Here is an 11,188-nt window from a genome sequence, read left to right as displayed (position 1 = left end):
CGCGTACCAACGTCTCTGCAGAGAAGGCGCGCAATTTGAAAAACAATTCAGTTCTCAAACGTAAGTTTTGATTGCAACAATTAGCTAGTGCACCAGGGTGTAAATAGCACACTTTGCTATAAATAGCATACCTTATGCTGAATGTCTATTAGCACCCCTGGTACAATAGCCTTACACTATTCACACCACTGATCAAGAAGGTTCTTTATAGATCTGTGATTCTTCACACCCCGTGAATTACCACCAAAAACACCTTGCTCGTGAGCACAAAGGCCATTGCGGACATTCGTTTTTTCTTCATCAGAAAGCGAAGAATTCTGATAATCATTTTAAATTGAAAAAACCCATTGAAATATAGATGTCTTTCTTAACTCTTAGCTGAGGACATCTCTGGCCTAATGAATAGCGACGTAATCCTCCATACGGGAGACAGTGGTTCAACTAGCTATCATTTCATGCTAAATCACTTCTCCCATTTTTCGTTAAGCTTAAAGTTATGATTATTAGCTATATAACCAAAGCAACCATGAAACAAAACTTTAGCTGCCATTTCAGTTTATTTTTTCATAATCATCCATACAAATAGCATACACTTCTAATTGCACCGGGGTACAAATAGCATACACTTTTAATTGCACCGGGGTACAAATAGCATACACTTCTAATTGCACCGGGGTACAAATAGCATACACTTTTAATTGCACCGGGGTACAAATAGCATACACTTTTAATTGCACCGGGGTACAAATAGCATACACTTCTAATTGCACCAGACGGGGTATCAATAGAACACATTGCTGAGTGCACGGGGGTACGAATAGCATTCACTTCTATTTGCACCAGGGTACAATCAGCATATAGTGCTAATTGTACCAGGGGTGCAAATAGCCTTACCCTTTGAAAAGTTATTGCAGACTCTCTCTATGGTAAGAGAAAAGCACTTTATAACAAAGAGGACGCCGATTTGGGTAGATGTTTGTAGCCTTTATGCACTGGTCTCAATATACAATTTAAGCACTATATGGTTTATTTGTGTCTGTCTTAACAAGCTTTTACCGTATATTCTGAATGCTATAAGTCAGCAGATCAATAAACGCACACAGAGCTCTGCGGTATTCTAAACCTCTTTTATATTTTAGATGCTCAAAGTCGCTGCTTTTTTCTTTCCGCGCTCTTCTATACGTTATCAGCACGCCTGCAGCGACACACCATCTCGTCTGAGTTCAGTGGGAGCGTCATTAGTCTTCATCACAGGTCAATGGGCCTAAACAAACCTCCAGGCTTGGTGAGGCAGTTTAACCAAGAAACAGAATGATTGACCTCCACTTCCACAAGCTTTAACCCGTCTGTGATGGTTTGTGAGCAGGTGGCGCATATGTGAGAACTCCTTCAAGACTGTAAGAAAAGTTCTAATTTCATGAAACTGATTGAGAGAATAAAAGTCATTTAAAGCTCTTATTAACCTTGTCATTAATCATGATTGTAAATGTGCAATCTTCCATATTTCAAAGTGTCAAACTGTCAACTTTGGGTTGCTTTGTCAGCTCACAAGCCAAGGATGGCTGTAATCTCTTGTTTTAAAGATACCAAAGTTAAAAACCTGATCTCAGGTTGTGAGTTAGATGTGAGAAGCTGTTTTTCCACAGCACAGCCACATCAAGAAGCTTCGTGTTTAATCCTGTTATATCAGCACTGAATTTAGTCGTAGCAGTCCAAATAAAACCTGTTTCAACATTTCAGAGATTGTAGGCACCGTCTTCACTGTGGAGGCATGTGACTGTGATGTGGTTTAATTTGGCAACCATGTTTGGTAAACTGGTTTGGTGTCTGGCTCCCACTAAAGGATTCTTTCCATTTGATATGACACGGTAACGGCTTTTCTCTGTTCTCTGTTCCCGACTGATGTCAGGACAGCTGAGTCGCTGCCCATCTTTCGCCGCAGGCTGAAAACCCATCTCTTCAGGAAACACTACCCTGATCCGCCCTCTTAGGACATCGCCTGTTTCGTCCTAGCTCCTAGCACTTTAGGCTCCTTACGCACTACGCAGGAAAAGAGTTGTTTCCTAAATTGTCTTTTTTTCTAAATGGTCTTTTTCCCATTTATCTAGGTACCTAACTTATTGCACTTACTCTAGCACTAGTTATGCTCTTAGCTGTTTGGTTTTGGAAGGAAATGCTCTTGTGATTTCTTGTGAACTGAAGTTATTTTGCCCACCGATGTTGAACACACTTATTGTAAGTCGCTTTGGATAAAAGCGTTGGCAAAATGACCGTAACATAACGTAACATATCAGTGAGTAAAGGACAGAATGTAAGAATGGGAAATGACTCTATGGTAGTCTATTACCTTTATAAGCATACAGAGCATTTAAAAAAACAAAAAGAAAGCCTGAATTTTTAATGCTGCCACTGGATTAGCTGTAAATACAGTCATTTTATCACAGTTGTTTTAACTCGTTTTCATACCAATGAAAACATTAAGGCTCTGGAAGTATAAGCAGTTAAGCATTTTAGTTGTGGTGTCCCTCCTCATTAAAGCACTCAGGCTCAGTTCAAGCTAAACATACTCAAAGTAAGCTGATGACAAACAAGCTGATCATATTAGGCTGCACTTCAAGTTCTCATTTTGAAAACAGAAAGATGATGTGCAGTTATTTAGTATGAACCAGATATCATTTAAACACAACTGTGAGTCCACTAAAAGGTATGATGATGGGGTGTTCCTCTTTGTCCGGGACTTTACTTCATTTGAACCCCTCGTCTCTCATCCCACAAGTGGAGATGGTGTCCCACATTTTGACAGTTATTATGACACGAAGGGACACAGTACATGTGAGTCTCAAAAGAAACAGAGACGTGTCGATCTATCCATGCATTTCTGCTTAAAACATAAGGATGGTTGCTGGAAGGTAACGGCAGCTGAAATAAGCATTTACCTCAGTTGCAGAGGAGCGTTTCAAATCATAAAGTCTGTGGTATTAAGCTTGCACCCTTTAGAGGTGGCCAAAAGAAACAAGAAAGATGAGAAAAGAAAGAAAAAAAACACTTTACTTTTGGAAAAAAGGAATACAAGAATGCAGTCAGGCTATCGATCTAATCTGTGGAAAAACCTTGTTTATTGAATGTGCTTACCTTTTTGGCTAGATATCGTATCAAAATGTTAGACTACATCTCAGCATTGTCTCAGACAGACATTGTCCCAGATTTGATTGGTTGGGATGCAGTAACCCTACTGTAGAAGCTTTGTTCCTCCATATTCTGTAAAAACAGTCATTACCAAGCAAAAAAGCACAGTTGCTGCTATTATAGGGGAGCCTTTGATCCTGCACATATTTATCAAAAAACATGGTCATGTTTGTGCTGCCAGAAACAAGAGGTAAGATCAATGGAGCTCCTCTCGCAGCGGATTTGTACTCGTCCAGAGATGACAGAGCATTTGTGGAAAGAGCTACCTGATGAGATCAGGGCAGCTGAGTCAGTGTCTTCTTTAAAAACTCTTCTTAAAACATACTGAAAAAAAGACCAGAACCGCAGCTGGTGGCCATCAGCATCTCAAACAGAACTATTAATACGGACTGCTTAAGTTCAAACACTCTCATGTGATTGCGTTTCGTTTTATCTCTTCTGGTCCAGCAGCTTGCCTCTTGCATGACATTTGAGCTCGGAGCCAAACAGACTATGGCCAGTAGCCTCAACATGCATCGTCTGAATGATCTGGGTCAGAACTGGAAAGATGTCTGAAAGTCAGAATCATCAAAGAAACAGAGATATCATCTGGGTATGAATACATGCAAGTTGTAATTTGATTAGTTTGGTTTGAATTAAAGGCCTTTATTTGGGGCTGTGATGGAATAAAAGATCTGCAGGTTGGATGGAGGAAAAGCACCAGGCTTTTCATTCCTTCTCACCCTGTTTATAGCTGGTGGATGCAATCAACAACCTCCTTTAATTAGGAATGAAGAAGCTTGGGTTTCAAAGGAAAGCATACCTCAGCTCTCACTAATAGCTTTTCCAAACACTGCAGCCTGTTTCCATGAAAAATAACTCATTCGGATACTTGAGGATCACTTGAGGTACAGCTCATCAAATCAAACATTAATAACAGGGTTTAATTATTCATCACAATCTTAGAAAGTTGCTTGTATGAGTCAAGGAACTGAGAAGTAAAAACAAAAGTTAATCATGCTTCACTTGCACATCAAAATGTTAATATATGAATATTATTTAACTAACTAGTTTTGAGTCCATTTAATGTAGTTGTTGTCTTTTCATGCTGAGTCACAACCACATTAAAGCTATTTTTACTTATTTATGTCCAAGACGGCTGTGGGGGGAATGCTGCAACCAGTTTCCTCTTGTTTTCTAACTGAAGAAAGTTCTCCTCGAAAAGTTTTTTCATTTGAATTAGATTTCTTTCACCAGTGACCTGATGATGCCCCAGTATCTCTGTCTGTCGGTCATCAGCAGCTGGTCTGAAACGTCACCCACCCGGATCATTTGAGAAGTGACATCCCGGCCTTCTGAACGGGGTCAGGGTTTCCTTCTGCAGAGGAGGAGTTGGGCCGATGCCATCCCCACTTTCTTAAACCAGCCACAAACCACCCCTTCCTGCTGCATAGTCATGTGATGAGCTTCAGCACTTCCATTAAAAACATGAGCTCATGTTGAATTTAATGGCTTCGATACAGAGGGGGGGCCAATACGTAAGTGGTACAGAAATATATCAAGTGGAGGACCGTGTTGCAACTAAATTAACTGGCAACAGATCAGTAATTGATTTTTGAAGAAAAAAAATAATATCTTAAAGAGGTAGACTCTCAGAAGTGAAGATTGGCAGATGTTCAGCAATGTTTCCACATGTTGTGGAGCAATTTCAGAACTATCTACTCAGATTTAAAGATGAAAAGGCCAAAACTCCCAATGATATTGGACGTCAGGCAGCTTTGCATTTGCTTTGCTCAGGAACAGTTCACTTGTTTGTTCACTTGACTTATTCATCGAGAAATTAAGCGTTGTTAACATCCCCCGCTGAACACTCTGCCAAATGTGAATCGTCAGCCTTAACCTTACAGCTGTAACATTGTAGTTGCTGTTAAATTATGCACTGTAGTGGTTGATATGGCTGTAACAGCGACACTTGTGCACTGAGTGGTCACATAGCGAGTTTGATCACACGCAGCTTTCCCTGTGTGTCATCTAATACACTAAGTGGGTGACCGTGGCTTTGTGTGTCAGACAATTGATGGCAGTGATGAGGGCTGGTGAGCAGTCACAGTCGCTACTTTGTCCAGTACTTTTCCACTCGTGGAGCTGCCGGGCTGCACGTGATGTGTGCATGCATACCTTCGTGAGAGAAAAAAAAATGCAGCTCCCTTCACTGTACCTTATCAACCAACTAGAAGAAGAAAACAAAGCACAGAGTAACTTTGATGAGGTTATGAGCTCCCACAAAAGATAGGGACTAGAGGCAGGATTACACATACATGCAGAACTTTATTAGTATATGCATTTGGTAGAATATCATAGCTGTTAGTTGGGAGTATCTATTACGAGGAAATGAGTCTGGCAACACCTCAGAGTGTGCTTCATATGGCTCACATAAAATCTGGAGCAACGGCAGAGAAGCGTGGACGCGGTGATCCATCACTCATCTCTTGTAGAGTCAAAACAAACTTGACAGTGTTTCGCAATCTGATCACATTCTGATCTGATTAACCACAAATGAGCTCACAGACAACATGTGACACATTGCTGAACGTGCGTTCTGAGTTGCATCCATTCTGATGACTGGTAAGAGGTTTCAAAGAGATTCCTGAGAACTTATCGTCTGCTGCGTCCTCTACTGACTCACCTGGTTTACAGGTAACATGCAGGTTTATTGTTTATTGTCTTAACCCAATACGCCACCGACCGCCCCGTCATGATGTATCTTTGCTCGGAAAGACAAAGCCTTTGGTGGATGCTCCTTCTCCAGCCAATCCTGACGCCCTCAGCCGTCACAAGTAAATAGATCTTCCAGAACAGTGTGGCTTTTGTCAAGGCTTTAGCAGGAGTGGACCCAAATGCAAGACAGAGAGGGGGGGTGCGAAGCCTGGAGATGTTGATAAATTGTAGCTTTTATTAAAAAACAAGGGTAAAAAAACTGGGGCAGGACAAGCAAAACCGACTGTTGATACCAAACCACAGAACTAAGATAATCAGTATCACAGGGGAAAACAACTACACTACACACAATGATCCGACAGGGAGAAAACAGAAAAAACAGGAAGAGATCTACAGAGAGAGTGATGACAACAGGTGGGGCAGTTAGCACAAAAAGCAGGTGTAACACAGGAGGAAAACTGATGCCAAAAAAATGGAAAACCAAGAAAGCAAAATCAAAAGACAAAACTCAAACACAATCCCAGCTTTATGTCCTGTGAACTCGTCTGTCTCTCTTTGCCTCACTTCCAACTTTGTTCAAATTTTAGATTTGTTGTTGTTTTCAGCGAAAACGCTGTGAAATGAATGACTCGTTGTTTCTGGTTCTTTTTCCATTCGATAAAGGTTTAAACAGATTTACAGATGACAAACGTAATGTCTTTCCTGGAAATGAAGTTCAAACACACGCTAACACACCTTCACTGTGTGTGTGTGTGTGTGTGTGTGTGTGTGTGTGTGCGTGTAGGACTCGCTCCAGTAGAGCAGAGATTGTTTTTAAAGGCCTGAACAAGAAAGGCATTCAGCCATGGGTGTATCCCTGTGTGGCATTTCTCTGTCAGTGTGTTTTTATGGGAGAGATAATTTATACCGTAAGACTTCAGAACTTCAGGGGTTTGTTTATCCACTCCATATTGTTTTATATCTCCACCTTTTAAGTGTCATCCACACTTATGGATACCTCAGTGAGGAAATGTGACTATGCCAAAAATTCTGCAGCAGATCTGTGAAAGATGATCTGAAGATCTGAAGAAGGTGGCACATTTTAGCCCATTTCTGAGGAAGTGAAACGAGATTGAAATCTGCTTAGAAAGCTCAGGAGCTCATTTCTGTATCATCCAAATGAGCCCAATCTGAGTCTCATTGAGTCAGGAGACAAGAGTGAAAAGAAGTAGAGGGAGCCACCCACTTTCAGTTGGATCATCCACAAAGAATTGTGTTTCTTAATCTGGACAAAGGAGAATTCGCAGCACCATCCACCTTCTGGCTGACTGGAGACCGTAAATATAACTTGATTTGTCTGCCTGCAGGATAAACTGACAGTTTAGGACCAAAAAAGTGGAGTAAGTGTTCATCAAACAGCAGAAAACTGAAGGGCATTGTCATGTTTCATGTTGCTTAACCAAACCGCAACGCTTTTAATCGTCATCTTAAGCCACAGTCTATCTGTTGAGACATTCCCCCAAAGAGCCCCTTAATTTCAGTAATCTGCAGCTCAACACCTGTAAAGCCAAACTTAGCTTTGAAATCCAAGGATGAGAAAATCTTGGGAGAGTTCTGAAATACAATACGTCTTTATGTCCTCTCTGAGAGGCCAGACAGAGATTTTAAAACTCTTTCTAATCAAATCTGCATGATGCAGAGTAAATGAAGGCCTCATCACAATTAGTTCATGATAATTAAGTTATTGACACCACTTTTGTCATCATAGCACTGGGTGACCTATTTAGTTAAAATTGCACTAAGAGAGAAGACTATTTTTCCAGATGTTTGTGTCCAGCATCAGTTCCAAATGGTTTAGATGTGTGTGCGCCCCTATCCCTGCATACACTTGTTTCTGTGGAGGGATGCATAAACTTACAGCAAGATAAGTCTGATACGATTGACTGGAGACTTCCTGTTAGTGCTAAATCTCACCTGATTTAGCACTAACTTCAAGCTTTGTCAAAAAAGAAAGTTTTCATCCTAATCTTAAAAGTAGAGATGATGTCTGCCACCCAGATGCAAACCAGGAGCCTGTTGGCTGAAGACTCTGCCTCTCCTTCTACTGTTTTAGCTTGTGGGAAGAACAAATAAGCCTGCAGTCTTATAATAGGACTGAGTTTGGTTGTTAAAGCAATGCCAGAGGAGTTTATGTCCTTCTCACTCGATTTAAGTAAGTTGACTTTTGATGTGCACGTTTATTCCTGAAACTGCCAACTGTCACCATTAATGTCTTTGCAGTAATAATCATCTGGAATGTAAAATAGAGATCCATACATTATTTCATTCAGCTTTCAGTGCAGTTAACCTTTAAAAAAAGTGAATTATTTTTCTGATACTGAAGATTGTTTAATAATAATAATAATAATAAATTTTATTTATAACGCACTTTACATTTACAATAAAATCTCAAAGTGCTACAGTGGGATAAAAGACAGATATTAGGTTCAAAAGCAGGGACAGTAAAATGCAAATAAAATACACAAATAAAAGTAGTGAGTCCTTTAAATGCAAAAACGAAATAAATACAGGATAGAGCATTCAAAGGGAGATCATTAAAAACATTGGGTAAAAAGAAAGGTTTTCAGGCCTGTTTTAAAGTGTTTCACAGTCTGTGGAGCCCTCAGATGTGGAGGCAGAACGTTCCACAGCCGAGGGGCAGCGCAGGAAAAGGCCCGGTCTCCCACGGTGCGGGAGCGAGTTCTGGGAGTGTGAAGAAGGTTGGTGTTGGAGGAACGGAGAGAGCGTGATGGTCTTTTATGTAAGATGGTGCATTACCATGCAGGCAGTGGAAGGTGAGCAGAGAGATTTTGTAAGTGATCCGGACAGAGACGGGAAGCCAATGAAGAGATTGGAGAACAGGGGTGATATGTTCATGTTTACGCGCTCTCATCAGGATCCTGGCAGCACAGTTCTGAACATACTGTAATCTCTGTATGTTCTTGCCAGGAATCCCAACGAGAAGTGCGTTGCAACAGTCAAGTCTGGAGGAGACAAATGCATGGACGACCCTTTCTGCATCAGAAAGAGAGAGTATGGGCCGGAGTTTTGCAATATTTCGGAGGTGGAAGAATGAAATTTTGCAGATATACTTAATATGGCTTTCAAAGGTGAGCTGTGGATAAAAAATAACACCAAGATTAGTTTAGATTAGCATTGTCAATTCACCATTAACTTTTCATTTGATCAGCTTAAAAACGGGTATCTGACTAATTCCTGAGAAATTGGTAAATTCTGCTGTATGGGCTTGGCAGGGATGATTGTGCTTATGATTTAAAATAAAAGGCCATTCCAATGGACAGTAGCTGCAGATTTAACCTTCAAAGTTTCTGCAGATATTTTCCTGATAAGACATCAGGTTGTGCTCTGATTGTGTGTCACAGTTAATAGCTCATAACTGTGGTCACCTAAAGGCATCTCTTTATTATTTCTCTTACTTTTAATTGGCCTGTTTTTTTCCCTCTTGTCAGACTAGTTTGGTTTGATTAAGCATTGTAAATCTGTTATCACATTCAGTAACACCCTACACCAGAATCTTAAACTCATCACTGGAACAACAGATGTCGTTTGATGACTCATTTTGTGCCTGAAGGCAAATACTTAAAGGCATGGTTGGTAATCCTGTTCAGAAACACATTTTGTAATACTGGGTGAAATGGTCCGTCTGTCCTGAGAGAAATCTATACAAGATGTATTTAGAAAAAGGGACGAAAATAATCAGACCTCTGTGGCAGCTGCAGGACTGAGAAAAAGCTTGGAGCGCCTACAAAAACCAATCAGATGCCTCTGCTTTCTGCCTACGCCCCCCTCTGTCGGCTCCCTGCTCCGTGTGCGCATGCGGTTCTACCGGCTTTGGATGAAGCACTGACGGAATAGGGAGGGGGGGGTGGAGCTTAGAGGAGGGGACACTTTCGAATCTTGCTAGCTCTCTTGCTAGCTCTCTAGGATTACCTACCATAGCTTTAAGTGAGTACTTTTACAAACGAATCAACTTTGATCTTTAAAGGACAATTACTTTGATCATTTTCAAACGCTAATTTTAAATTCTGACTACCAGCAAGATTAGCCTATGCCAAGACGGCTAAATGGAGATAAAGCAAGGTGGGAGGACAGTGAAATTTTGATGGGTATCTAAACTTTGTATATAACCGAAGACATTATGATGCATTCATTATCGGGCCCTCTAGTTTTAACATTTGTAAATTTTTCGGAAGATTAAAGGTAGGGTAGGAGATCCTGGATTTTGAGTCCAGCGAAGCTGCATTTTGAAAATACACAGGTAAAAAGTCCCAACCCTTTTCTTCACTTTCCCCCCAAAGGAGGGGGAGGGGGAGGGAGGAGCAGATTGCAGTTTGATAGACGGCATCAGTATCCAATCATTGTGAACGGTCCGTTCACAATGATTGGATACTGTTTTTCCTAGATTGTACGTTCTAGAGGCCACTAAAACTTTTCATATTTGTGTCAAAACTTTTAATTAATTGGTTGCAATGAGGGTGTGAAGAGTATTTCAAGCAATATGTAAAAAAAATTCCAGAAAAAGATCCCCTACCCCGCCTTTAACTCCCTGAAAAATTACTGAGAATTCAGAGTACTGCATAGCATACTAGTCGTTTTTTAACAGGTATTCATCATAGAGAGGTATGGCCGGTTAGCTCAGTTGGTTAGAGCGTGGTGCTAATAACGCCAAGGTCGCGGGTTCGATCCCCGTACGGGCCATAGAGTATTTTTTGAATTAAGGCTTTATTTGTTTTGATCAGCCTTACTTCACCATAGTATATGCCAGCAAATTGAAACCAAAGCTGTCAACGCCGGCTACAAAGTTAAAAGAAAGAAAAAGCGGCATATTTTTATAATCAAGTATAAACTGTCCTCCTCTTCCAGTATCGACAAAATAATGGTACATCATGTTGCGTTTGAGACTATGGCGCCATCTTGTAAAATACACCCTCCGTTAACTGTGCCTTATTTCGTGACAAAATAAAAAGACAAAATAGTTATATCTGATGGAGAAGGAAAGAGACACAAGTGAAAAAAGAGAGCGAAAGTTGTGTTGAAGTAACGAGAAATGGTAATTATATAATCCCATATATAGGAAACAGGATTATTTCAATAAACTGCGTTGGTCGTAGTACCGCTAGTATTGCCTACAAGTATCAATTATTCATGCGAGGATCACAGCTGGTTCCATGGTGTAATGGTTAGCACTCTGGACTCTGAATCCAGCGATCCGAGTTCAAATCTCGGTGGAACCTGATATTTTCTCACTACCTGAAAATCTTCAAAT

The 11,188-nt window shown here is 40.7% G+C and overlaps 2 non-coding genes across 2 annotated transcripts; both read left to right on the top strand.

Moving 5' to 3' along the window:
- The first annotated feature begins 10,546 nt into the window (after window positions 1-10,546).
- Window positions 10,547-10,620, top strand: trnai-aau (transfer RNA isoleucine (anticodon AAU)). The gene has a single exon. It is a non-coding gene; the product is annotated as a tRNA-Ile (tRNA).
- Window positions 10,621-11,084: 464 nt separating this feature from the next.
- Window positions 11,085-11,156, top strand: trnaq-cug (transfer RNA glutamine (anticodon CUG)). The gene has a single exon. It is a non-coding gene; the product is annotated as a tRNA-Gln (tRNA).
- Window positions 11,157-11,188: the final 32 nt, after the last annotated feature.

Source organism: Odontesthes bonariensis, chromosome 4 (assembly GCF_027942865.1).
Source record: "Odontesthes bonariensis isolate fOdoBon6 chromosome 4, fOdoBon6.hap1, whole genome shotgun sequence".
Lineage (NCBI taxonomy): Eukaryota > Metazoa > Chordata > Actinopteri > Atheriniformes > Atherinopsidae > Odontesthes > Odontesthes bonariensis.
The sequence above is the reverse complement of the archived record's forward strand: the minus strand, read 5'-3'. Positions and strand labels throughout refer to the sequence as shown.